We start from the raw sequence: 25,490 nt of genomic DNA on the forward strand, positions 1-25,490 counted from the left end.
ATGATAGAGCTGTCCCAAACTAGTGTCCAATGAGACTCARCCTTTTAAAGGAATGAATTTACTGATGAAAAATGAGTTTTGCGTCTGTGCCATGTTAACTTTATGAGTTAAATTRATTTCCTAAAACATGAACAAGTCATGGTTACTAGAAACATTTCTCTCCTCCTTTGAAGAATACCAAATGCTACAGTGCTACTGGAAGATCTACACTGCTAGTTCAGCTATTTTGATTGTTACATGAACTAGTWGCTAAATTATTTTGATATCAAAATTAATGTTAAAAATGCTTCAGTCTTACCTTCTTTTTAGAAAATAATTCCTTAATTCCTTCCTTCCCTTCTAAATCATTGAGGTCTGGAACATAACAATGAGTGGGAAATATCAACCARTGTGAAATGTGGCATTTTGGGGGCTTTTTAGCATCATTTAAAGTGATTACATGAAGTTATAGGACTGTGGACAAGCAGGGTCTTATTTTACTTCATTTATTTTGCAGCAAATCAAGAATGTAAGAAAATATGTATGCATGTGTGGGTCCTCCACTGCATGTCTGTGAAACCCCACTGATGGCAATTGGGTTGCTGTCAGTGGGCCTGCAAAGGTGTAATTTGAGTATACTTAAGAAGTTGAATAGATGATGCCAATAATGTCCCAGTGGTCCTTTGAATTTGGCCCCATGAAATTAATTTCCACCTCAGCTTGTACACGGAATAAATTAATTCATACAGACCCAGTACTGCACTTCTCTAATCTGTGTAATTGCTTGTTTATTCCAGCACCTGGTAGGTCTCTTTATCTCTGAACTTTTGTGCTCTGCAATATTAGCTTGTCTAAGGCTGTAAAATTAAAAGTTACTTAAGGATTTTATGGAGCCGTCGGGCTTGTGCGTTGCAGCCGTGGAGGGTTTGTTTGCTTAGCCCGSCTTCCACCCCACCCAGTTGTAAGGCCAGCCCAAGCTGTTATCGCACAATGGGACTTGGTGTTTGACCATAACTGCACGTCTCACTCAACAGGCAATCAGCATTTTAATTAGTGATTAAAGGRAAGTCATTGTACTCTAGCTGCTCTATCACAATAGCCTAATAATTTTGTGTTGAATAAATAGATAATGCAAAAGAGAAACCTCCCCTCCTAATGTTGTTGTCATTAAGGGCTCTTTTACTCATTTGTGTATGTATTAAAACACACATGACATGAATAGAGGTAATTATAATTACTACAGGTTTTTTTGGTAGATTAGCTGACATTTTTTTTTCCCTTGTAAACCTTTTTCTTTATAATGCCACTCCAAATGAATGCAGTCTTTAAAAGTTCAGATAAAGGTAAGTAGTGGTGGCTCTGTCTCACCAAGGTGCGTGGATGAGAGTGATTGATTTCCTGGGTGCATCACAGGAATTAGGCAACTTGCATCATGGCTGTGATGTACTGTGTAATTGATGCAAGCCCTTTCATAGCATTCTGAGATTGAAATCAATATTTATTTGGAGTGCAACAAATGTAATAAGCAGCATTTCTTTTGTAAGCATTGGCCTAGCACTGCTGGTAGTTCAGTTTCTTTAAGAGATTGCTTAGCAGCGACAGATAGGCGTTTTGGTTTTGCTGAAGAATTAGTTTAAAAGAAACAAAGGATATCTGAAAAGCAATCAGGTCTGCAGCTGTGGGTGAGCAGAGAGAACATGCTTGTTCCCTGTGAAAGGATTAATATACTAGGCATAACTTTACTATTGCAGTTTGTCTGTAAGAAAAGGACAGGAGTTGTGTGCTACTCAGCTTTTTCTGCACTGACAGTCAGTGCCAGTTATTAAAGCTGAGACAACTAAAGGTGTCACTTTTCATGTACCAAATAGATTTTCTTTCCTGTCTTAGGATAAACAGGTTGATACAAAACTACAGTGCTAGAAATACAAAATTGCATTTACTTGCACAAGGAGACTTCTTTCATGCCTAAATGATTCAGTTTGTTTTTATTTTTGAATAAGATAAACTAACTTTTTAAATGACTGGTAGAAGAGGTTTTAATAAGCCTAAACATTTCTAACTGAGAAATGATAGTGCATGATAATTAATCCCTTTGACAATATTCCTTTATTCTGGGTGCTTTTCAAAGGATTTATACAGGGAGTTTTGAGTGCAGTGCCCGTTTTCTTCTAGGTTTGCTATGGTAAGCTGYTATGTTCAGCAGTTCAAGCAGCGAGAGCTGTGAGGGTAGGGACTCTTCTTGGTCCCACTGCTCTACAATGTGCTTTAAAAGTATTGCTRTTCCTGTTTTTAAGAGTCAGTACCCACTCTGTGCTCTCCTGATACACTCTTGGTCATCCTCTGCTGCTGTTTTGGGCATGTTGGAACAAGAAGTGCGCTCACACTTGACTTGATAAAAAGCAACTCAGAAATAGGGGCAAGTTACCACAGCATCTAGATTTTAGAGCTGGTATGAAACTGTACTGCATATTGAAAAACAGTTGAAGTCCACAGAGATGTTTAGATCTCTTGCTGGTGCTGAAGTGGGAGTTATTTGCGATTGCATTTTCCCCAAAGATGATTGTTAGTGGGATTGTGGTGCCTGAATTGCTAACACTTAGGCTGCTTGATAGGCTTTCTGAAGGGCCATGTAAATACCTGAAATGCTCAAGACAGAGAGGAAATTAARTATTTGATGTAAAGAGTGGATGTCCAGTGTGAGGAGTGTGAACAGATTTTGGTTAAGTTTGAAACAGAAAAAAGGGGAGTGTGTGTGGCTATATAGACCTAGAAATGCTGGATAACATTTACTGACCCTTCACAAACATCCAGTTACTGGTAGAAAAAGGTGGTGGTGGGGGAACAAAAACTGCTTTGCAGAAAGACTGTACTCCCTCCTTATTTTTAASTTATTTTCTTCTATGCTAACATCTAACTTTAAGTGCTGGGTAAATATTGTGCCRTAAGTTCTGCTTTATTCTGTGCAACATGATGTGTAAAGCAGCAAAAAGTTGCAGAGACAAAATTGATTTTTTTATAACCCGATTGGTTTAAATGTGTTTGTAATATCTGGTTTGGTTGGAGGAGATGAGACACCAGTGTTACCATTTGGTGTGGAAAAGCTGTTAGTTGCAGCATAAATAATCTTGTCCTCACAGGCTTGCATTCCTAGAAAACTGCATTATTTTGGTAAATTTTAAGCCCGTATGTRGGGTGGTCCCATAATTTTAGTATTGTTGGTTTGCTGCATCCATATAATCATATTTTACTGTATTCAAGAGGTAGATAACAGCAGTGCATTTAGTGAATGGTAGTTTATGTAGCATTGCCTTGCAGTAGTCCAGTCTAGAAGTTATTGGTTGCAAATCTGAGTTGTTGGGTATAATTATTTAAAGCTTCTTAGTGACATTCAGCTTTAYAGCTGCAGACATCATTGCACATATGGAAGTATGTATGTGTGTCTGTTTCCCAAAGCTCCTATCTCCAGGGCTGTYAGCTTCCACAGAACAGGTCTTGTGTCCATCAAAGTTATAGACTGTCTTTGAGCAAAGTAATCTGAAGGCTTCAGAAATAAATATTACAGGACCAAAAGCACATTTTGGGAATCTGAGACACAATGTTAGAGTTGCTATTAAATTTGAAAGTGACCTCTGACCTCCCTTGTCAGAAGAATGTGCATCTCTTCCTTGCAAAATGCAACCTGGTCTCCATTATCTTTCCTTATGYGCCTTATTTTAGATTAGGGTCTAATTTTAAGTTAGCTATATTTTTCCATATTTTTAGTGAAGTGTTTTGCTGGCTTGTTCTGCTGGGCACATTAGTGTTGCCAGCTGTTAACAATCATATCATCTTTCCTAATGTGTTAGAACAATGCTCTGTGAGACCTGATCAATTTTTATGCATTTAGAGTGACAGGTGAGTTGTTTAAGGCAGTTTTAATGAGAGGACTCATATGGGGAATGATGTTGGCCCATTTTGATATAATGGAAAATCTTTCGCACTGTAAAAAGAGCTAGAATAATAATAAAACCTTTCAAGTTCTGTACAGAAGAAAAAAACTCGATTTTTTTTTTGAGGGCAATTTTATATTTGCTATTCCTTTAATGGATCATATACTACAGAATAAATCACCAAAAAAAGGCTCATATGAATGATATTTTTCATAAATGAGAAGTGCATTTGTATATATGTTTTTTTATAATCTCTGTTAATGAAATAGAAAAGAGTGGAGATTTTTTTCCCTCTAATCATAGAGGTAGTGACAAAAGGCATCATTCTAAAAGTACATGTTACCAGACTCTACTAAAATCATGCCATACTGCAGTGATATCTCTAATATGAGAGCAATTTTGGGCTTTGCTGGGTCTGTCTCCATCATGCATGTGAACCCCATCAGCTCAGCTGTCTCTCCCACCCAGTCTCAGCCTTATGCACAGAGTTGCATAGACTTCTCTGTGCCTTCCTTTTGGCTTGAGGTTTCGATGTAAYGGGCAAGTTCTCTTGTATCACTTTGTAAACAAAGCAAAGTACTCCCTACTGTCATCACTAATACTATACTAGCTGCATTATGTAATATGTTATATGTGCATAATCAATACCTTTGACAGTGGTATGGTCATCACATTATGAAGCTTTCCTAACAATGCAATAGCTAAACCAGTCATTTAGATGGGTTTTCCAATAACTGTTCTGTACCTCTAATACAGTAATCACTTATGGCAGATGGCTACTCAGGTTCTCTATCATACTTCTGAAATCAGTTTAGTACTATCCTAATGCTTACTTGGTTTTAGTATCATGGGCCAAAATGTCACCCTCTATCACTATCTGCTGCAYGATGCTTGTTTTTAAAGAAAGCATGCAACTGAGATGTCTATTAATTGATCACCTACTTCTCTGCAAATATCAGAGAAAAACAGGCTTGCAGGCTCCTGTTGTACCCCATTCCTGTTCTGCTTTTTTTGTAATGCTGTTCCTCCTGGTGTGTATTCCAGCTGAGATTAAACCTCGTGGCAATATGCCAATCCTTTCCGAAGAMCCTGCCAATTTGGAAGTGGGATATTGAGTGTGATGTGTCCGTGCCMTTCCTTCCTCAATAGTAAATAGGTAACTCCTAACTACCTACTCACTTAGTGCGTGCTGAGTTTGAGGTCGTCTTTTGCAAGGTTGGGCTGTGCTGGCTGGCAGTGGCTTGGCTTGCTGTGAGAAGGAGCATCAATTTTCATCTTAATTGATTTTTTGTTGTTTTCTTTTCTAGTCTTAGGTCCTATTGATAGAAAATTCATGTTCTTTTTGGGCAGTATAATAAGGGATCTGCAAAGGTGATGGTGGATAACAAGAACGCTAAGTATGGAAACGTAACATTCTTTTTTGTAGGCAGCGTTACTGACTCAAGTTATAAGACAGCATAGGCTTTTGTGGATAATTTCTTGGAAAACTGGATACCAGCTTTTCAGACTCCTTTTGCAAAATACAGATGCCAAGTAATAACTGCATTTCATTGCAATTGTTAATGCAGCCACTACTAGTCACCAGTGTCATTATCCAGAATTGTCAACAATTAATAAACACACTCTCCAAAAGGAAGGTAAATTTTAATGCTATATTTTATTCATGTCATAGACTTTTAATTAGTATAATATATGCTAGCTATAGATTTTACAATATCTATATGTGAATATTTAATCTTCATATATTTTGTTACACATAAATGTCAGTGCCTTCCTAGACACTGGTCATAGAAGGATGGCACCTGATAGCTTTTAGGTTATTCCTTTTGTTGTAGGAGACCACTTAGAACTGCTTCTTTTCAGCTAAATGTTTAAACCACAATAGGAAAATACAGTCAGAGGTTGTAATGAAGCTGTCATGATGCCAGTCGGTACTTCATATTACAATGCATCCTGCCAGACCTAATGAGTAGACACAAATTCGTTTTACTACTAAATGCTTACTATGTACAAAGGARGAAAGAAAGCAATTGCTGTATGTACGTATGAACAATTTACTGCTCTCCACCATGATCTCAAGTATGAAAATTTCCTTACCAAATCAGCTATCTGGTGTCTAGTTTTTCTTACACTAGTATACTGCCTCTCAGTATATGTAGTTAAATTTGCTGTTACCACTAGAAAACCTAGAGCATTTTGTGAGCTAGAGTGAAAAAACTATTTTTGTTTAAAACGTTTGAAATTTTTTAGTTTGTTAATTCTCTCCTGTTGGCTTGGGTCAAGTCAAGGTCTGGTGTGGGGTAGGTGTGGATTTTGTTTAATAGATCTGTCACTGCTCTGGTTCCTCTGAAAACATATTTGTTATCCCTTAAATCCAGCAGTGACACTATTAAAGTGCCTTCGTTCACAGTTTGCAGGCTTTTTGACGTGCTGTGACTCTGCTAATGTCTTAAGACGTGCATTCTACACAAACTATTTTGGCATTTATTTTCAAGTCTGAATTATCACTGTTTTCTATAATATACATTGTACTTGGATTTGCAGGACCTTTTTTAATCCTCTAGTTTCTTATCTTGCATACAGAGAGGTTACATGTCATGAGCACAATAGCTAGTATAGCACTCAGAAAAATTCTTAATGATTATTGTATTATAAACTATCAAATAGCATTATTTTTGGCAGCCTGTAATACAGACTTTATTTCTAATTTCTAAGCTATTTTGTAGCTTTGTAAACATGAGACCCATTTCTATGGGAGCTGGAACTAAAGTAGCTGAATTTGTCATTCAGTTATTTTGAAGCAAGTCTGCCTATCAGCAGCCTTGCCTGGCAAACAAATTCTCTATGCTGTTTCAGTTAGGTAATTTTAAAAATACCATATTTCAAGTCCAGATTCCATATAGATATAGAGACACTCTTCAGAGAACTTTTCCTTAATGATATATTTTCAATTGGAAGTGCATAAAGTAATTTGAAAGCCAAATTATGGATGTTTATGGAGTAGCCGATTGATCTACTTTTTTTTTTTTTTGAGTTAGTTTCATGAATATATTTGGATGCAGCAGTATTTCAGTCAGATGGTCAATGCTTTTTCTTTCCCTGGTTTGCCCCGTGGTCAGCCTGTTTGAACAGCAAGCTGAACAGTAGAGGTCTGAAACAGTGCAGTGGGGAGGAATGAAAAAGCCATCTATAGACCGACGAGTCATAGTGCCAGCATGTCAGCACTGCATGGTTGACTTGCTAGACATCTTTCACACAGAACATGTCACATTTTTATAACCCCATTTTTAGTTGTTCTTAGTGTGGTGTTACCATATTTACAGCATCACTGTAGGGCCCCCTAAAAGCTATGCCCGCCGTGTGCCAACTGTGCCTACTCTTCAAGTGGTCTTAACTGTCTCTGTGAGTTATATAGCCTTTCAAATATACTTGATAAATGAAGGCCTGAAATGGTGTTTGTCTTGCAGCTTAAAAATATGCATATTGTAAAGCTATTCAGAAGTGAGGAGTTGAACCTGCATGCTGGGTTTCAGCCATTCAACCAAAGACAGAAGGATGATTGAATTCAGTCTTAAATTTTATAGAACTAAATTTAATGGTGAGCACAATCACACTCTGTGGTGATTGTTTTCAGTGCTGCTTTATTAAGTTATGTAATGGCAAGAGTTCAAACTCGAGATCGTTGAAATGGTAGATTTAGGGACTATGTTTGAATGCTTGTCACTAACAAGTATATGGGCTTTCAAAGTGCAGAGATTTTTACCTAGATACTGCTTCAGCTTGTGATTCTTATTTAAATAGTTTGGAGGTTTTAGACTTAATACCCTGCTTTTTAAAAATGTTTTAAAATCTTGTTTTATTCCCCAAAGATTTGTTTTCTGCTGTTGCGATTAGATGATGACAGCTAGCTGGCTTTTAAAATTGATCAGGAAGTATTCTGGCAGTCATTCAGTGTTGTAATAGCACTTTAATGGATATGAGCTATTCACCCAGATCAGACTCAATGTCAAAACAGGCGAAAATACAGCTGTCACTCTGGACAAGAAGTTACACATATGCAAGCAGCTGCTAATACATACTGGAAAGGCAGCTTCATAATAGTACTTTAAATGTGCATGCATGTGTATGCATATATACTGCCAGTAGATATGTAGACACCCCATAGCAAATATGCTAGAGCAAAACTGATTTCTGTCCCTATTTTATGCCTGTAGATGTGCTTGAGAAGCAGATAAAAGAAATGTGCATATACGCTTGCATATATACCTGGGAAGAAGTTGCAGATAAGTTCCCTATGAGCTTGTGGGGTCCCAAGTTTTTTGAAATAAGCTCTGAATGYGTTGTTTGAACTGTGGTGTCATTTTTTTTTGACAAAATGATGACTTTGATCCTTATTTAATGCTAGCTTGTTGCATTGGTTTCGGTAGATCTCTGACCATACCTGGATCAACAATATGGTTATAAAAATACAGCAGCTCCTTTAAAAGGTAGTTTTCTCTCAGAAAAATGTAATAACAAAGTCTTAATGCTTATTTGTTGGTTGGAATTTCRTTTTTCTCAGGGTAGTTTGCTCTCCTTTATGTGTTTCCTAGGGGCTGATCTTGTTGCATATATTTATTTTAAGATCTCTCAAAAGATAATCTTCATATGAACAGAAATGTTTGTGCCTTCCTACATGTGGGAAGCATATATAGATATATGCATAGATAAAGTTGATGTTTGATTTAAGTGAAAACTATGATTTCTAGGGATGATGCTTTTTTCATCTCCTGCTTAAAATTATATGATAGGTGTAGATAGGTAAATGTGGAATACAGAAACATTTTGCTGCTTGGTTTGATATTGCTTAAGATAATCAAGAAGCACTAAGATTGGGGAGCACTTGACATTCCCTCTTAAAATACAGTAGGATATCCCTTTTCTAATACATAATAGTTGATGCTAATAGGATACTGCTCAGCAACATCCTTTTTGCAGAGTATGAACTCTTGGGAAATTCTGTAGCTTGTTGAGGACAGCCGCCAAGCCCTTGGCACGCTGTTGTCTGTGATGTAGTTGACTGTTATGTACATAAATATATATAACTTTTTCCTCCTTTTGTTTGAATTAGGGAACCTGGTGATTTAATTTTATCTTTTAAAGAGATCTTTTTTCCTCATAATTTTAGCTTGATGTATTTCTTTGTTAAAAATACTCGAGAATGGGGATATATGTCAATTTATGAGAAATGTCATGTGTTCTTCGAATGCATCAAAAAGGTTCATATAAGCTAAGCTAGAGGGAGAAATGTAGATATTTCAAGAATGGCTGTGTTTTGAGAAGACCATTACAGTGGTAAGTCATTTATACTGTACTTCTGTATAAAGATTCTGCAATGAGAAAAATTTTTAAAAAATCTCTATCTTCCTTAACTTTCTATGCTTTGGACATGCACTGACAAGATCTTCACACACTCAACTGAGTTCAACAAGTACGGACAGAATAAATTTGACCCAAACCTTGAGGCTTAGAGGAATAGGACCAAACAGGCTGTCATGTCCATCACTCAGTGAAGAGCAGCCTGCCCGGGAGGGGAGATGTCAGATGGCCAGGGCTGTCCTCGAGCCTCAAGAGTAGGGGGAACACATGTCCCCACAAAGCATTGTCATCCTGTGAGAAGGACTAATCTGTGTGCTGTTCTTGTTGGCTTAAGTACTTGTCTTCTGGCTTTGGTATCTTTATTTCTAATCTACAGTGAAAATAAAAGTAACTACTAGATAATGTTATCGTATGCCACAAGTGTGCCAGGGCTATGCACTTGATAGGCTCGTTACTGTTCCTCTTCAGGCAGGCTGGCCTGTTTTTTGAATTGTGGCCACAGAAGTGAAATAAGGGCATTTTCTGTGTAAGCACATCTGCATAATGTATTATTTGTTATGTATGTGAAAGATATCACTCCCCCTGCAGCCTTTTATCATATTTCTTGCTTGGAAAAGAGAGCTAGCTGCATGTTCACAATACTGTGCCTGTGTTTTCACAAAGTGCCGAGATTTTAGTCTTTGCTCAGACTGGAGTTAAGAAATTTAACCTTAGCTATTGAAAATGGAGGATGCTTTATTCTAACGAGATTTTTAAAAAGAGAATGAGCAATATAGTACTTATTAACATACGGTATGGAATTTCATGTTTGGTTTTGTTTTAAAGTCAAGCTGAATCAGGACTCCTAGAAAAAAAGTTTCTAAATGATTTTCCTGGCTGTAAATTGATTTTTTCCTCTTTCCTGCAAAACTGAGAATTTACTACTTTGAAAAATAATGCATGATGTTTATCTATATACTGGTCCTTTTCTGCTCTTCTGATACTGCGTGTAAGATTTATGGTGCTTAAAACCATGCAGCCCATTGAGAGAAAAATACACACACTTTTTTTTATGGCTTTGGTTTTTTGCACTGGCTCCCACCGTGGTAACTGCATGTGGCTGCGGCATCAGGATCGTGGCAGATCTGGAGCCGAGGCATCTAATGACTTGCTGTGCCTGGTATAAATTGCTCAAACAGCATCCTTCCAGGTTTTCCTCTCAAGGGAGCAAATGCTTTAAAGAATGACCTTCCTTTGCCCCAGCACGTCAACCTGGAAAGTTTCTATTTGCTATTGAATTCTTGACAAGTAATAGGCAGTACTTAAACCTACTTAGGACATAAAATGTGAAAGATGTGTGTTTTTTTTTTTTGTTGTTAAAAGCAACATGGTTTTCTTTATCACATAAAAAGCACTGCTCTTTCAGACTTTTTTTGCTATTGTTTTATGACAAGTCACCCAAAAAGGTATTTTTACTTTTTACCCCCTCTTCTAAAAACAGAAGACAAAAAATAGCTTCCTAAAGGCAGTGTCCTTAACTTTCTCATCCTAGAATTAGTCAGTGCTAAGATGTACATTCCCTCAAAACTGGAAGGACTAATAGTTTCTTTTATGCTTTCAATAAATGATACTACTAAAAATGTTCATTATTTTACAGTCCTTTTTCTAAAACATCAATGCAAGAGCTTTTTCCTCTTAAATGAACTGGTTATTCTGTTAAATTGTCATTAAGCAAGTAGATAGGCTTTGTGCTACTGTCTTTGAGATGAGTTGTTCTGATATTAGGTCTGAACTGAACCTTGCCACTTGCACTCAGAAGAAATCCCTGAAGTTTTTCATAATCATTTTCTTGGCGCAAAATTAGAAATTATTGTTAAGATTCAAGGGATGTAATGTCATTAGAAACCAGAAAAAATCCATATCAGTTGTCCTCCCTTTTTAAACTTGGAAAAATAATGTGCAATTATGGCTAATTACATATAATCCTTAGTAATCCTCTGCAGAAAGTACAAACTCTCAGGCCACATAGTTCCTTTCAGAACTTGAGTTCCTTACATGTGAATCCTTTTTTTTTTTTCCAAAAGTGGAAAAAGGTTCAGTGCTGATTTCTCTCTCCCTGCCCCCCACCCCCATCCATTTTGTTATGGAGAACGGAGATGTTAGAGATGTTATGGAGAATAATGATGAAAAACATAAGTGAGAAATAAAAACAGATTTAAAAAAAATAAAAGCAGAAAAGGGTTACTAAACTTTTTCCTCTTTGGGAAGAAAATAACACTTAAGGCTCGAGAGGCTTAAAAGCCTTATCTTTGGAGATTTTTCACCTGGGTATGTGGTTCAAATGACAGAAGCCTCCCTGTACATGTCCCAGATATATTTGTCACGGGTATGTGCTCTTTTTGTATTTATGGTTTAGGAGGGAATGTTTCATTGTGAGAAGATCTCTGTTTCTATTGCACAAGCTGAAAGCGTGATCCGTATTTTTTGGTATCCTTGTTTTTTTCTTTTTTTTAAAATTGCCAGACTTGTGCATTAAGAGACAGTGTCATAAAGGTATATGTCTGTCAGGTTTGTACCTCCTCTGCAGATTATTCAACTGTGCAGAAGCTTGCTGTGTTTTAGGGCAATCTGTGAAAATACCTAGTGTAGAACTCCAAGTTTCTATTCACACCATTTACTCCAAATATTGTAGCTTGGATGAGATTGTTGCTGAAGTGCCTGAATGTTTTGGTAAAAGCATCTTACAAGCAGAAGATGCAATTTAATGCTTTGCACTTGATTGAGTTTCATTTTTTTTCAGGTTGTTGTTTCTGTATAGAAAGTAAACGGCAGTGAAGTTTACTTGGAGCACACCCACCTGCTAGACTGACTTTGCTTAAAAGCCTGTACATTGTCTCCATAATGGCTGGAGTTTTTCCTTGTTTTTTGTTCATTTTGCTTTTTCTTTTTTAAATCAGAGAGAGGTTAGCATTAACGCATACGCAATGTATCCATTTAGCGTTTTCTTTGCAAGGGTCTAGGGGCAATCCTTTCACACTTGGTAAATATTGAGGGGAAAAAAAAAAGTGTCTGGAAAGACTCCTGAGGTTTAATTTGGCTCTTTACCACTATTACTGAGGTGTGTGTTTTTGCACAAACCTTTCCAGAGCAAGTTTTACAACTGAATTGTAAATTTGGTTCAATTCAATTTGAACCGAACCCAAACACCTGTTAACCCAAACAAAAGCCATATTCAAAATGTTTTCAGATTTCTTGAAACCATCAAGCTAGTCTTCTGGACAGCAAAGAGAAGAATTTATTTTGGCCACCAATACTATTGGAGTAGTTTTGGTCCCCAGCACTAGGAGGCTTGAAGAAGATCTTGTCCTGTTGTCCTCTCCTGATGCAGTGGAGCTGAGCCTCAAGTACCTCATGTTATTTGGAGAAGCAATCCCAATCCCCACCATGGAGTTTTCATATTCCCGACAGGAGTYGTATGGGTAGCTCAGCCGTGCTGCACGTAGCAGAAGTGCTGATGGAACCGAGATGTTTGGTGGCAGCAGGGCTGGGTGTATCAGGTAGCATTAGCAGCTACTGACTTTGTCCCCAGCCAGCAGGTGCTAATCCACTGTGGCACAACTCAAAGCTGAGGAGATCACTGGTCACTGTAACATAACATTATGGAAGTCAAGTAATTATTTGAGCCTGTTAGCTATGGGGGGATTTTGYGGGGCGAGTTGATGGCATTTCCTCGTGGCTCCCCTAGCAGAGCTGGGTAGCCAGGCTCAGGCTCCGCTCCTCTCTGTTAACCAGGGCTGCTATTCAGAGCTTTTCCTCCCAGTGCATGGCCACCTTTTGCCCTTCCCTGTCTTCATGAGGGGCCCTTCTGCCCGGCTCTGCGCGCAGCCGAGGGAGCATCTGGCCTTTTGTGATTGGAAAACCGCCGGATAACTGATTCCTTATGCAGAATTAGGGATTCTGAAATGGAGCCTGATGACAGAGAAGCTTTCATGAGAGGGTTCAAGAAGTTGACACTGATGCCTCAGAACAGTTGAAAAGAAATAATGACGTGGAAGTGAGCTAATATAAATAATTTAATAGCAAATCTCTGTGCAGTCTCAAATACAGTCATCTTTTGTTCTGAAATATGCCAGTGTCTGGCTCCTTTGGTGTTCTGGAGGCAGGATAAAGATCTAGAAAAGTTGCAAAAGATTGTCACCAGCGGAAGAGCAGGTTTGGAGCATTTCAAAAGAGCAGCAGTTTTCAAGAGAACAAATTATGTATAGTCATGGTGGGGGAGGGAAAAGGAGTGCTTTAGTCTTAAAGATCATAACATTTTACCATTACCCTGTATGTGTGATCTGAACAGTTTGGAGTGATCTGAAGAGTTAACACTTTTACAGCATACTGGGCAAAAGTACTGGAAATTTGGTTTCCTGGGGTTGGAAAAAAATTGAACAAGGCGAGCCTGTTATTCAAGCAACTTTGGRAACACCTCTCTGCTTACGTGCTTAATACTTTGAGTAAAGTGTTTTATTTTTCATGAACAGAAGGTRACCAGTACCATTAGGGGAGAAAATGTGAACAATCTTGAACAAGGCTCTAAAAAATAGGCAGAGGTAGTTGCTAGTGTTTTTTGTTAGAATATTCAAGGTTATTTGGAATGCCTGCCTGGAAAGCAAACAAAAATATTAGCATATTTTTCTATGTATATAATACCGATGCATCTAAAATATTTGTCAGGAATGTACAGGCAGATTGCATTTTTGTATTGAACATGCCAGAGTGTGTATATTTGTGTAGGTGGGTAGGTGGTATGTGCTAGTACACTCTGTGTCCTTTAGATTTTGAAGTTCTCTGAGGTTTATGTTGCCTGGTGATGTTTAATAAGACATTGGAATATTGTACATGGTAGCCCTTAAAATGCATTTTGGAACAAAGTCCACTTTTCAGTAGATCAATCTCTAAGTTTTCTGGGTTTCAGGTAAACCTGGTATATTCTAAGCTAGGAGGCAACAGAGCATGCTATAGAGTGCTTTTTTATTTATTTATTTTTAAGTCCTCTCTGGCTACCTGGTTGCAGTCTAATTTCCATTGTATTCACTCTGCGATAGCAATACTTAATGTCAGGAAGGAGATATTTACTGGAATACAGGAGTCCAGAATTCATCATGATTCAGTGTGAAATCCGCTCGCCCTTTGCTCCCCGCCCCCTCCCGAATTGGAATGAAATGTGCCTTAAACTGAAGTGAAATACATCACATGCAGCAACAGTGGGCCYTGGCTTCGCCTCTATTCCTGGTGTGAAATCGATACACTATCTTTCCTCCTGACCTGCTCCGTGACCTCCATCGCAGCTCTCATGCTGAACAGCAATTGCTTTGAACAGCCTGGGTCTGCCACAGCTCACGGGCGATTCTCGGCTGCTGTCGAAAACTGGTGCTGATAACAAAGGCCTGATTTTAAATAATGCCGTTGCAGTCATCTTCTAATTGTGAATTACACCAAAGTGCAAGCTCTGCCATTGTTAAACATTTTCAATAGTGTGTACAGGACGTGCACGGCCAGAACGACTCGTTGCTGAAAGACCCAGGAGCTCTGTTCCTGAGTGCCTGGTAAAGTTTATGCTCTTAAGGAGAGGAGGGCGGAAGTGGTTGGGAAACCTGCGCCTGCTATTTTTAATCAGAAACACAATCTGCTTTATCACTTGATAACATCATTTTAACTTTTTATATTAATATTAGAATTTTCAAATGGGGCAGTTGAGGAATGCGTCGGGCAATTTTCCAAGGAAGGAGACTGCTCTTGAAATGAGATGTTGAAGCTATTACAAAACTAAGCAAAACTCAATCCTATTTAAAATAAAAAATCCTCCACCAGCAACAAAAAAAAAAAMAAMMAMMAMMAMMAAAAAAMMCCCACCACTAAAATGAGAGGAAAATAGACTATACACCCCTGATTACTCACTAATGGTGACTTAGGAGATATCAGTATTTTGAAGGTGGGTTTTTTTGAGTGATTTACCAGAGGATTACTGAGAGCAGAGACGAATTGAAGATATAATAGGCATTTATGCTTGCACCAAGAAGTCTATTGTGCTATTAGCTAGATTACTTTAATAGCCTTTACTGGCTTTGAAATCAAGAAGCTGCATGAACTGTTGGATAAGCAGTCATTTTTCCAAAATTTTGTGGTAGGAAATAGGATATCTGCAGATTTCTGTTATTAACTGAATGTCTCTCTCTTAATAGACTATTCCTCTGCCATTCTTCTCCCCTAAACAAAAATGTCACTGAAGCAATTTTGGCACAGCAGTTGAAGCAAAAATCAGACTTCAATTATAATATACTTGACTAAGCAATACTAAACTCTGTAATGATAAATGTACTGTCTGAATTTTACTTATTTATGAAATTGTTTACAATGAAATTATCTTTAAGATAGAATAATGCTTTATATATACACACTGCAACAATACTTAACTATATAAATCATCTACTACTTTTATTTCCCCCTCATTTATTCATTCCAGCTGTTATCAGCTTGGGTTTCTTCTTGTACTGCTAGAATTTAGGAGCCGAGATGTATAATAATGGTGTCTGTATAATACAAAGAACCATAAGAGAGGCTGTGAATCACTGATGTCAGGTCAAGTAATATGTTACTGAAGTAGTGGCCCTTTGTTAAGTGATAGCGGTTGGGAAACCTTTTCCCACATTTTCCATGGTCTTAATGTTTTACCATTATCATCACCTTCATCTGGAGAGCTTTAGGAATAAACCCCCTTATATTTCCAAAATATAATCAGTTATTCAAGACATACTTTTTGATGCAGTATCATTGCCCAGTACTAGTCTAAAGAAATCCCAAACAGTTTGAGATCTCTTACCCCATCTAGTTCATAAAAAATCAGAAAAATGGGAATCAAAACCAAAATAAACAGGTGGTGCTGCTGGGAAGATTCTTTTTTCCTTTTCTAAACAAGTTGAAATACTTAAAGTAGGAAAGGTTCTTCTGCCATTTTTCTCTGACTCAGTGCCATGAGCTGTTTTCTCTCCATTAATACACTTATATTGCCTTATGTTTTCACACACAGTTCAGGATCAGGAAGAAGTGTGCATCAGAAAGAAAACTTTCCAGAATATGTTTCCAGCAATAGGCAAGTTGGTCTATTTGAACACTAGTTGTAGAGAACCATTTATTCTTTAAGAATTGCACCATCCTTTTCCACTGCTACATGACATTTATGGCTTTCTGTATCTGTCTGGGCTTTTCATGAATTCTAGAAAATCCATGTTAGCCAAATAGAGATAAAAATATATAATATATGCTAAAAGCATGATCAGAATGATATAATGAAAGTCATTTCAGTATTAAAAAAGCAGATATAGTAACTGTAGGATCATTTAGAGGAATATCTCCAGTCACTTACGTGCAAACACGCACAAGATATAGTTGCTTTCACTGTTGCATAAAAGTTATGTACCCATGATGAAAACTGTCCTTACTAAACAAGGGGGATGATTTTCTTATATAGGTGTCTGTCTTCAGATGCACCTGTATATCTGAAGAGGACTGTATACATCTGTACGTATAATGGTGTGCATACATTTTTACACATGCATTTCTATGGGCTTAGGCTGAGTATCTGTAACTCCAAGCAGCTAAGGGGAGAAAAAATGGCCCATGTTTCCATGTTGCAGCTGCTGTTGTGTCTACATCCTGCACACAGTGCTATTTGAATGTAATCTTTTCTAGGAGAGTATATTTTGTGAGGAATTATCATGGTGGTTCGAGAACCATTCTTGTCACTCAGAAGTGCAAGGTCAATAATATGGTCCTCCCATTCATAGGAACAATTGGTTTTAATGGTGGGAGATTTGAGAGGACTAGGTACTGCTTAAAATCTTTGTGTAGTAGTATAGTATATGCTAACTGAAAAATGATGGAGAATATTTTTCCTTCAGTGGAATACTTCCCCAAACAGCATTTTTCCAGACATTTTATTAAAATTAAATTCTCTTAAGCCAGAGGGGTTTTCTTATTACTGTGAGCATGAACAAGTAATACAGGGGATATTCCCTCCAATGAATTGTTGTGCAACAAGATTTCATGGTAATTCTACCTTTTCCAAAATCTGATATCAAACAATTTATCTTCTCAATAATACTCCTGAGCACTAAACCTGAAATGTTTTGGCTTCAGCCCAAGTCAAACTTCGGGAAGCCGATTCTCAGGAGCATATTCCCTATCTCTGTAAATTTAATTGTTTTAATGAATAGAATACATGTGTCAAGATATTATTTGTGAGTTTTACCTGTTTACTTTTGTTCTTGGAACAGAAACACCACCGTAATAGTCTAAAGCTCATCTAGAGGTTTTTAAGAGATAAATTGTAGGAGGAGGAAGAGAAGGGGGAGAGGAGAGAGGGGGGGGAAAAAAAAAAGAGAGAGAAAAAGGATAAATCTTCCCTTTTCAGAGAGCTTGAAGTACTTAAACATTGGCACACTGGAGGCAAAATGTTTTCCCCTGCATTCTGCAGAGTTCAGTTCCATAACACACCCACGTTGTGGTGTCTTAAGGTCTAGAGAGCAGCAATGGATGTGTAGTATATGCACCCACGATTGTATGTAGCTGTGTTTGCTGGGCTTTGAGGACATGGACCTGTGTGGGCAGGTCTGTGGCATTAGCTGCCAGGCTCTCCACTGGCATCAGCTGCCGGGTTCTCCACCTGTCCCTGCTGGATGTCAGGGGATAAAGCCTACAGTCCTATTAGGATGATGGGCTGAAATTTCCCTGTGATCCTGAAGGTCTGGTTCTGCTGTTGATTCTGTTCCCTCTGAAATCAAAGCATTTCAATTATTTTAGTGAAAATGGGGGTAAAATTAAATTTTGTCTCTTGCAATAAAACTTTTGCATTTTATAAAAAATAATAAAAGCTTAAATCTGTACAAGAAGCAAGCATGAAGGCTGTGCCTGAAAGCTSTTTCTGCTTAATATTAGGATTTTGTTAGCAAATAATCAGGATGAGAAAGTTTCTGAAAATGTCCTATTAGAAATTTTACTTGTTTAATATATTTATGAATCCCCTTTTTTAAATGGAGGAGAATAGGACACTGAAGCAGATCACTTCTGGATTTGTAGAGATTCAAAGAAACTGTGAGGGGCTTCTGAGGCACCTCAGTGAGCTAAGGGGCAGCGTAATGGCAAGTGCTTCATTGCTGACATCCAGAAAGTAGTGCCCATTGGAAGAAACAATTTGAACTACTCGTACACATTGCTGGGTTCTAAATTATCTATGATCTAAGGAAATATGCCCGCATGTCACTGGACAGCTCACTGAAAACCTCCGCTTTAGTGCGCAACACTGAACACAAAGGCAAACAATGGCAAGCTACACTGAAAGGCCAGATAGCAAGTAATATTGAAAATGCATTTAATAGTACTACAGTGTAAATATTATGAAAAATATGTAGTGGTATATAAATCAGTGGCACTTAATGTGCTCAGTTCTGGTCCGTATGAAAAACATACAGCAAAAATAAAGCTAATCTGAAGCAAATAAAATTTTGTTTTTAACTTGAAGAGACTGAAGAGATGGGGCAAGTATCAAGAAAAATAAGAAATTAGGCATGCAAAATGCCAACAGAAATATGCACTGAACATTCCTATTTGCCATGCATATAATGTGAGGTGTTAAGTGATATGATGTGAAATTAAGTTTACAGATTCATGAATACAAAAGTGTAGTGTTAAAAAGCATTTCTGAAGCACTGTTTGACTAGCTGTTGGGCTTCATTGCCTCCTACATCCTTGAAATCAAAAATCTGGAAAGTTTCATAAAGGATTAGACATTTGTTGAAAGCACTGGAAACGTTGGCCATTACTGTCGGGAATGGAGTGTAGTTCAGCAGATGAGCCAAAGGTTGGAGAATTGAGACCTTTTTCTCTTCTGTCTCATCCTGATCTGTTCTGTGCCTTTGCACTTCACCTTGCATTTTTTTTTTCTGTTGCAAATTTTGGTAGTTGTAAAGGACTTTTGGAGAAGACTTGAAAAGCTGTTGAACTGCTCTACTTGTAAGCAGCTTCCAGAGTTTCCAAGCTTCCTATTCATTCAATGTGAAGTTGTGCTCCTGCATAAGCAGTAAGTGCCCATGCGCTTTGTGCATCTTGTCTCCTAGGCAAACCACTAGAACTCTATATGCTAAGTTAGATCTGAGTCAACTGCTAACTGTATAGGCTTCAGAAATCTTAAATTCACGGCGGGTGTTTTTCCTTATCTGTGCATACATTGTGCCTAAGAAATACAGCAAAATATCAGAGCTAAGTAGCATAATCAATATGCRTAATTACTCCAGCCAGTGCTGTGTTGTAATATCAGTGCAACAGAACACAGAAAGACTTAGATGCACAGTATGGTTTATGTAGCAGTCCAATGCCCTGGCAGTGGTTACAAGTCCTTCCAGCTGTAAAGCTACCAAGGGTTTTGCTGTCATGAGTTCCTAGAAGGCCATCCCTGAGAGCACCTGGATCTACCTATGTGCATGGCCAGAGGGTTACTATTTTTTCTATTCAGGTGCCCTATCGCATGCAGTAGTAAGGATTTGGCATATGCAGGGTGGTTCAGGCTGTAGACCAACATGCATAGGGATCACAGTGGGCATTTAGTGCTAGAAAGTGCTTGAACTTGACTCTTTTTAACCTCTTTTATATATCTTTTATATATTTATGTATATATACACACACACACACATATACACACACACACACACACATCTCTGTTTTTTTTTCCCAGATACAATGGTATAAAAATACCCAGCACCTCAGGCAGAGACCCCCAGGTGTTGCACATTATTCTCTTGTTCTTTCTCTCTTGTTTCCACTTTGGTCAGATCAGACTAATTGTGCCCATCCTTCACTGATTGGGATTCATTTGAGCTTTTCTCATTTGTTAGGAAGAAAGAAGCTTGTAGTAGATCCTAGGTCTTRACTTTAAAAATATTTTAGAAATTAAAGTCTATAATTATTTGTCAATGTTATTCATATATGTAATTTAAAAAGGGATAACTTTCATCTCAAGTTGATTGTGCATAATAAAAAACAGGTAGGAAAGTGGAGAAAATGGTACAATAGGGAGGTACAGAGTTTAAAAATGGAAGAGAAAATAACAGGAATGTCCGAATCTAGGCGCTTGTACTCTTCTTCCTCGAGTTTCAATGGAAAGACCTCTCCTAGAACCTGTTGATAACAATATGTTGGGTCAATGGGAGAAAGGTAACCAGCATATTTAAAACACCACCATAAAATTGGTGTTGGTGTTGAAAATCTTTTTAAAGAGTAATGCTAAAGCTGTATGACCAAACTGTTTATACGTTGTGGTATGTAATGGATATCTAAAAGGGACAAGATCACCACCAGTCTTCCTCTTGGCATCTTTTCAATATGCATTGAAAATTTTCAAGTGTGGCAAAGAATCATGGTATACCATGTTAGTGACTTTGTACTTACCTCTGTGGTAAAGAGGAGAGGGATTTGGGACTAAAGCTGCTCTTTCCAGAGTGATGCATTCTTTTTTTAAAACTACTTAAACTCTAAAATCCTATTTTATAACAAGTGTATCAAATTCTGGTTAAAGTTAAATGATTCAAATTAGTGAAAACAGCATAGGTTTGTGGTTCTCGGAGATCCTGGATAATGTTTTAATCATGCTGAATTTGCTTAAATACCTATATTGACTTTCTTTGAGTATTCAGGAGTTAAATATGAAAAATCTTGTTTTGCTGTGTTGCTGTGACTGCCTATCTATGAGTAGTCTATAAATCTTGTCATGAAATTCTTCTATTAAGTTACTTAATGAAGTAACAATTTCTCTGAGTACTGGGAATCCAGAGACTAAACATCATTTTGGGATAAGCTTATTCCAGCATTCTTCTCTCCTTCCCCCTGAATAATTATGAGTTGTGATCTCCATTTTTTAAAAGAAAACTTTCATTTTAGAGTCAAGTCTTTAAAATCAATTTTAAGATTGGATGCTGGAACATTAGGCATGCTCATAATGCTCATGCTCTGTATTAGCGTATATAAAAAAAAAGGGTCACCTTAGAACTAGCGTAGAATAATCATACATCTAAAAAAAAAAAAATTTCTTTTCCCAGAAATAAAACTTTTTTTTAAATACAGGTTTGATTACTTAGTAGAATTATTGCTCCTGGCAGAGTGTGTGTAGAATGGCAATTTTAAGGCTTTGTATCTGTATTTAGGAAGAACTGTAATTGTAGAAACTCTCCTAATTCTGAGTAGGACCTGCCAGGCAGGGGAGACTCCAGTATATCCTCTGACTTCCCCATTTAAAAAAAAGAGTTTGGGGGGRAACTTTTATAAGAGGTCTCTTATCCCAATTCACACAGGACATACTTGGACTTTGTTTATACCTACATGTCAGCTTCAAGTGAGAGTTTTCTTGCTTTCTGAGACTGTTAGCTATTTGCATTACTTCACCTAGTGTGTTTTTTTATTTTTTATTTTTTTGAGTTTAATATCTTACTTATCAGAGAAAAACATGGTCCAGTTAGTTAAGGTTTCAGTAGTATGTGGAATGCAACTTCCCAAGCTTGTCATGCATCAAACTGTTATGGCTGGCAATTGTTTAAAAAAATTCATTTTGTTATGAACTAGCCTGTTTTCAACTGGGCTGTTCAGAGATGGATTGCTTTCTGGAGTTTTTGACAGGTGTAATTGTTAAGGCGTCATCTGTTCTTGTTTGCACAAAATACATTTTAGCCAACTGTAGGACTTGCCCGCTAATCTTTCTCACATCATTCCATTCTTTGCTTGCCACTAGACAAATCCCCTGTTATTTGACCAGATGGTGGAAAATCCATTCTCATGATAAGTTGCTTCTAGTTTGCATTTAGATTACCTGCAAAAATGGAACAATTTACTACTCTGCCTCTAACCATCTCTTTCCTCCTTTTTTCCCTTAGTTTGACTTCTTGTAACTAATTATTTAAATTCTGCCCTGTGAGTTAAAATTAGTCATAGCTTACACATTTCACATGTATGTAAATGCACTTAGGTTCTACCTCAAGTCATATGATGAATCCATCTGGAGTTTAGTGACATATAAAGATAGGAAGATGAACTGTCTGATGTGCAAGCACAGCAGGTTGTAATCCTTTCATATTTGAGATGGTACTTCAGAACTTTTTAGGGAAACCTCTGAAAACAGGATCAGGTGAGAGAGTGCACCCCGCAGCAAGGGAAGGGAGGCACAAATATTAAGCGAAATAGGATGCTTCATTTAGTTATTTGCTGGCATTTTGTCTCATATGTTTCTAGCTCTTTTGGAAAATAACCTTCTCTACTAGACAGATRGTTATAACTTAAAACTCATTTTTGCCTTTATTATCATGAAGTGGCAGCTTTTACTCTGTCCAAAAGCTTATATGTGAATAGGTGTGTTTTTCAAAGCATTCAAACTCGGCTGAAATTGGGGTGAGCTAACCACTGCAAATTGATCAGACTCAAATACTCTTCAGTGCTTTAATTTTTAATACAGAGAAAAATACAAGAAATCAATTTGAAAGCATAAAATAGAACAAGAATATACAGTACCCAGAGTAAATAGCCAATATACAGTTTTATTTTGTGCTAAATCAATTTTGTATGTGGAATCTGAGATACACACTCTATCTGTTGACATAATGTGCTAAAGAACAAGTTAGCAAAATTAATTTGGTGAAGATTGTCTAGAGGTAATCTTTTTAGAGATCAAGTCTSAAACTGATTGTCTTGGAAAACTTCTTTAGGTCCTAGATAGCGTTTCTTACTACTTATTCTTATGTGCTTTTTTTAGTAAGGAATGCTGAGTAAGACATTCTGTGAGGTGGTGGTCTTAATTTCTGGCTCACTTCTGACCCACAGGCTCATTGTTAACAGAAGACTGTTAATTGTAAATGTGAATCTRTGAAATGACAACTAAAATACGAAAGGATGCTCAGGAGATAGGCACAGATGTGACAGTAGAAGGCATCTTCTAAATACCTAAAATACAAACATAGCCTGTATTCAGCATATAAATCTATTTATGCCAACAYCTCTAAGATCCTAAGCTAAACCTTAACAAGAGACAAACATCACATGGGAAAATACAGGATACTTTTTCATAGCATGGCTGTGGATGGTTAGCTGCATGGCCAGAATCACAGTGGGCTTGAAAGTGTCTTCTGGAGTGGCTCATGGCTGTCTGCTTTTTCTGGTTAAGAGCAGAAGGCCCCATTTGGTGCTCCTTTAAATGCCATGAGATCTCACTGAAGTTGGTGGAATTGTAAGAGATTTTAAACTGGTGTCTTATTTGGCTTGGTGTTTTGGTTTAAGAATTTCATTTATTTGTTGCAGTAGAGAGGGAATGGAGGAGAGGCAAATAACTCAGCAAATATTGGGTAAGAGATGGGGTCTGGGGTGGAATCTGCCCCTATGTAGTACAGGCTTATGAGTACAGGCTTATGAGAAGGCTTATGAGTTGCAGAATAGGAGTTGCAACAGCTGCTGTGCGGGTGTCTGTAGCCTCATAAGCTACCTATTTAAAAAAAAAAAAAAAAAAAAAAAAAAAAAAAAAGCATTTTTAATCTCTTCCTTGCCTTTGATTCAGCATCTAATTCTGGCTAGATACAAAGTGGGGTTGTGATTCGAAGCCCAAAGTTCTTTTCTGGGCTTCAGTGTGTCATCTCATTTGAAGAAGTCTGCTTGTGCTTAACAAGCCTAAGCATAAAAGCAGATTCCAAGYGACATCATCTGCTTTCCAGAAGCATGCCATGACTATTGCAGACTAAAAGTTTTCTGGGATGAGCCATATTCCCCTCCTTTTGTTTGACCAGTGAAGTCATAGTAGTCAGTATTCCTCATCAACGTTCATGTGACCACAGAAACAGTGGAAGAAAGAGCGCAGTTCTGGAGCCCCAACATGAAGGTGCTCRTTTTGGAGGGATTCTGAGCTTTTGTAAAGGCTGATGATGCATTTTTGGGTAACTGTTTTAATAGGATGTATTCGCTGGCTTCCTCTGATCCAGTGAATCTTGAGCTTTTTTAAAATGCTATCATGCTAGCAAGAGCAATGAATATGTCTTACACTTCAGAACAGTTACCCTGGAGCCTGTGATCGCCTTGCTGTCGAGGGGGATGTACTTTTCAACCTCTGACAGCTTTAAGGTATGGAGAGCCTAGTTCTCTTGCCTCTTTTGTGAGGCTGTAGCCACCCAACAAGGTATGAAGAGCATCCTCCGTAAGCTTGGGTTGCAGGTGGGAAAGAGATGGAGGGAAGTCTGCTCTTACGTATTTCTTTCTTACTAGCTTGCATGACTTCTTGCTATCGCTCCTRTGTTGCAGATCCCATCTTCAGTTACTCAGCTTCTTCATACCTTGCATATAGTGTTTAGACATCTAACTTAAGGCCCCAAGTATCACAATAAGTAACTTAAGTGTTTTTTTTTGTTGTTGTTCATGTCTTAATTGGTGATTGCAGGAATCCTTTTGGCTTTGGATGTGTATTGGGTCATGTCTTTACCCTGTAGCTGTCACCCCCTGCATCGTGGTTCCCAGGGGGAAGAATTTGGGTATGTAAGCCCAAACAGTGGGCTCAGACCAGGCATCCCAGAAAACCAGCCCTCCTAGGACAGGGAATGGTGCACACCTCTGCATGTGTTAGCAGGGAAAAGCCCTTGGTTTCCATGGTAGATAAATTTCCATTTTCTTGGGAGGTTTATTTGTTAGCAAATTGTTTTTGAGACATACTTAAATGATTTAAAAACAAAAAAAAAAAAAAAAAAAAAAGAAAAAAAACCAAGCAAAAGGGGGAAAAAAAAAAAAAAAAACACCCCCCCACCTAGCTCAGGCTATATACAGGCTAAATAGTAAAACACTAAAACCCTATATTGTTAAGAATGTTAATGTTTTTTTAACAGTCTAAAATTCCCCTTTTAAAAACCCTGTAAAATTTGTCAAATAATTTGATACTTATAGTTAACTACAGTTATTTAAAAGGGACAAAAGCATTCATTTCAGGAAGGTACAAAAGCATGTAAAATGGGGTTATAATCCCAGAGAAATGCTTAAAAAAAAAAAAAAGTTGGTACTGTTTTGTGTGCAATTCCCAAGTATATTTTTAAAACAACATTGAATTTTTATAGGCAAATTATATTTTTCTGCTAACAAGGGAGTTGCGGGGGGGGGGGGTGAGTAATAGAATGATTGACAAATCTTTTAGGGCCT

General features: G+C 37.6%; 1 protein-coding gene across 1 annotated transcript in view; it reads left to right on the forward strand.

The window, feature by feature from the left end:
* NPAS3 (neuronal PAS domain protein 3) overlaps positions 1-25,490 on the forward strand; it is a 542,948-nt gene that overhangs the window by 16,151 nt on the left and 501,307 nt on the right. The gene's annotated exons all lie outside the window — the stretch shown is intronic.

This window comes from Nothoprocta perdicaria, unplaced genomic scaffold, assembly GCF_003342845.1.
Source record: "Nothoprocta perdicaria isolate Ctin4 unplaced genomic scaffold, notPer1 scaffold_8, whole genome shotgun sequence".
NCBI classification, from domain to species: domain Eukaryota; kingdom Metazoa; phylum Chordata; class Aves; order Tinamiformes; family Tinamidae; genus Nothoprocta; species Nothoprocta perdicaria.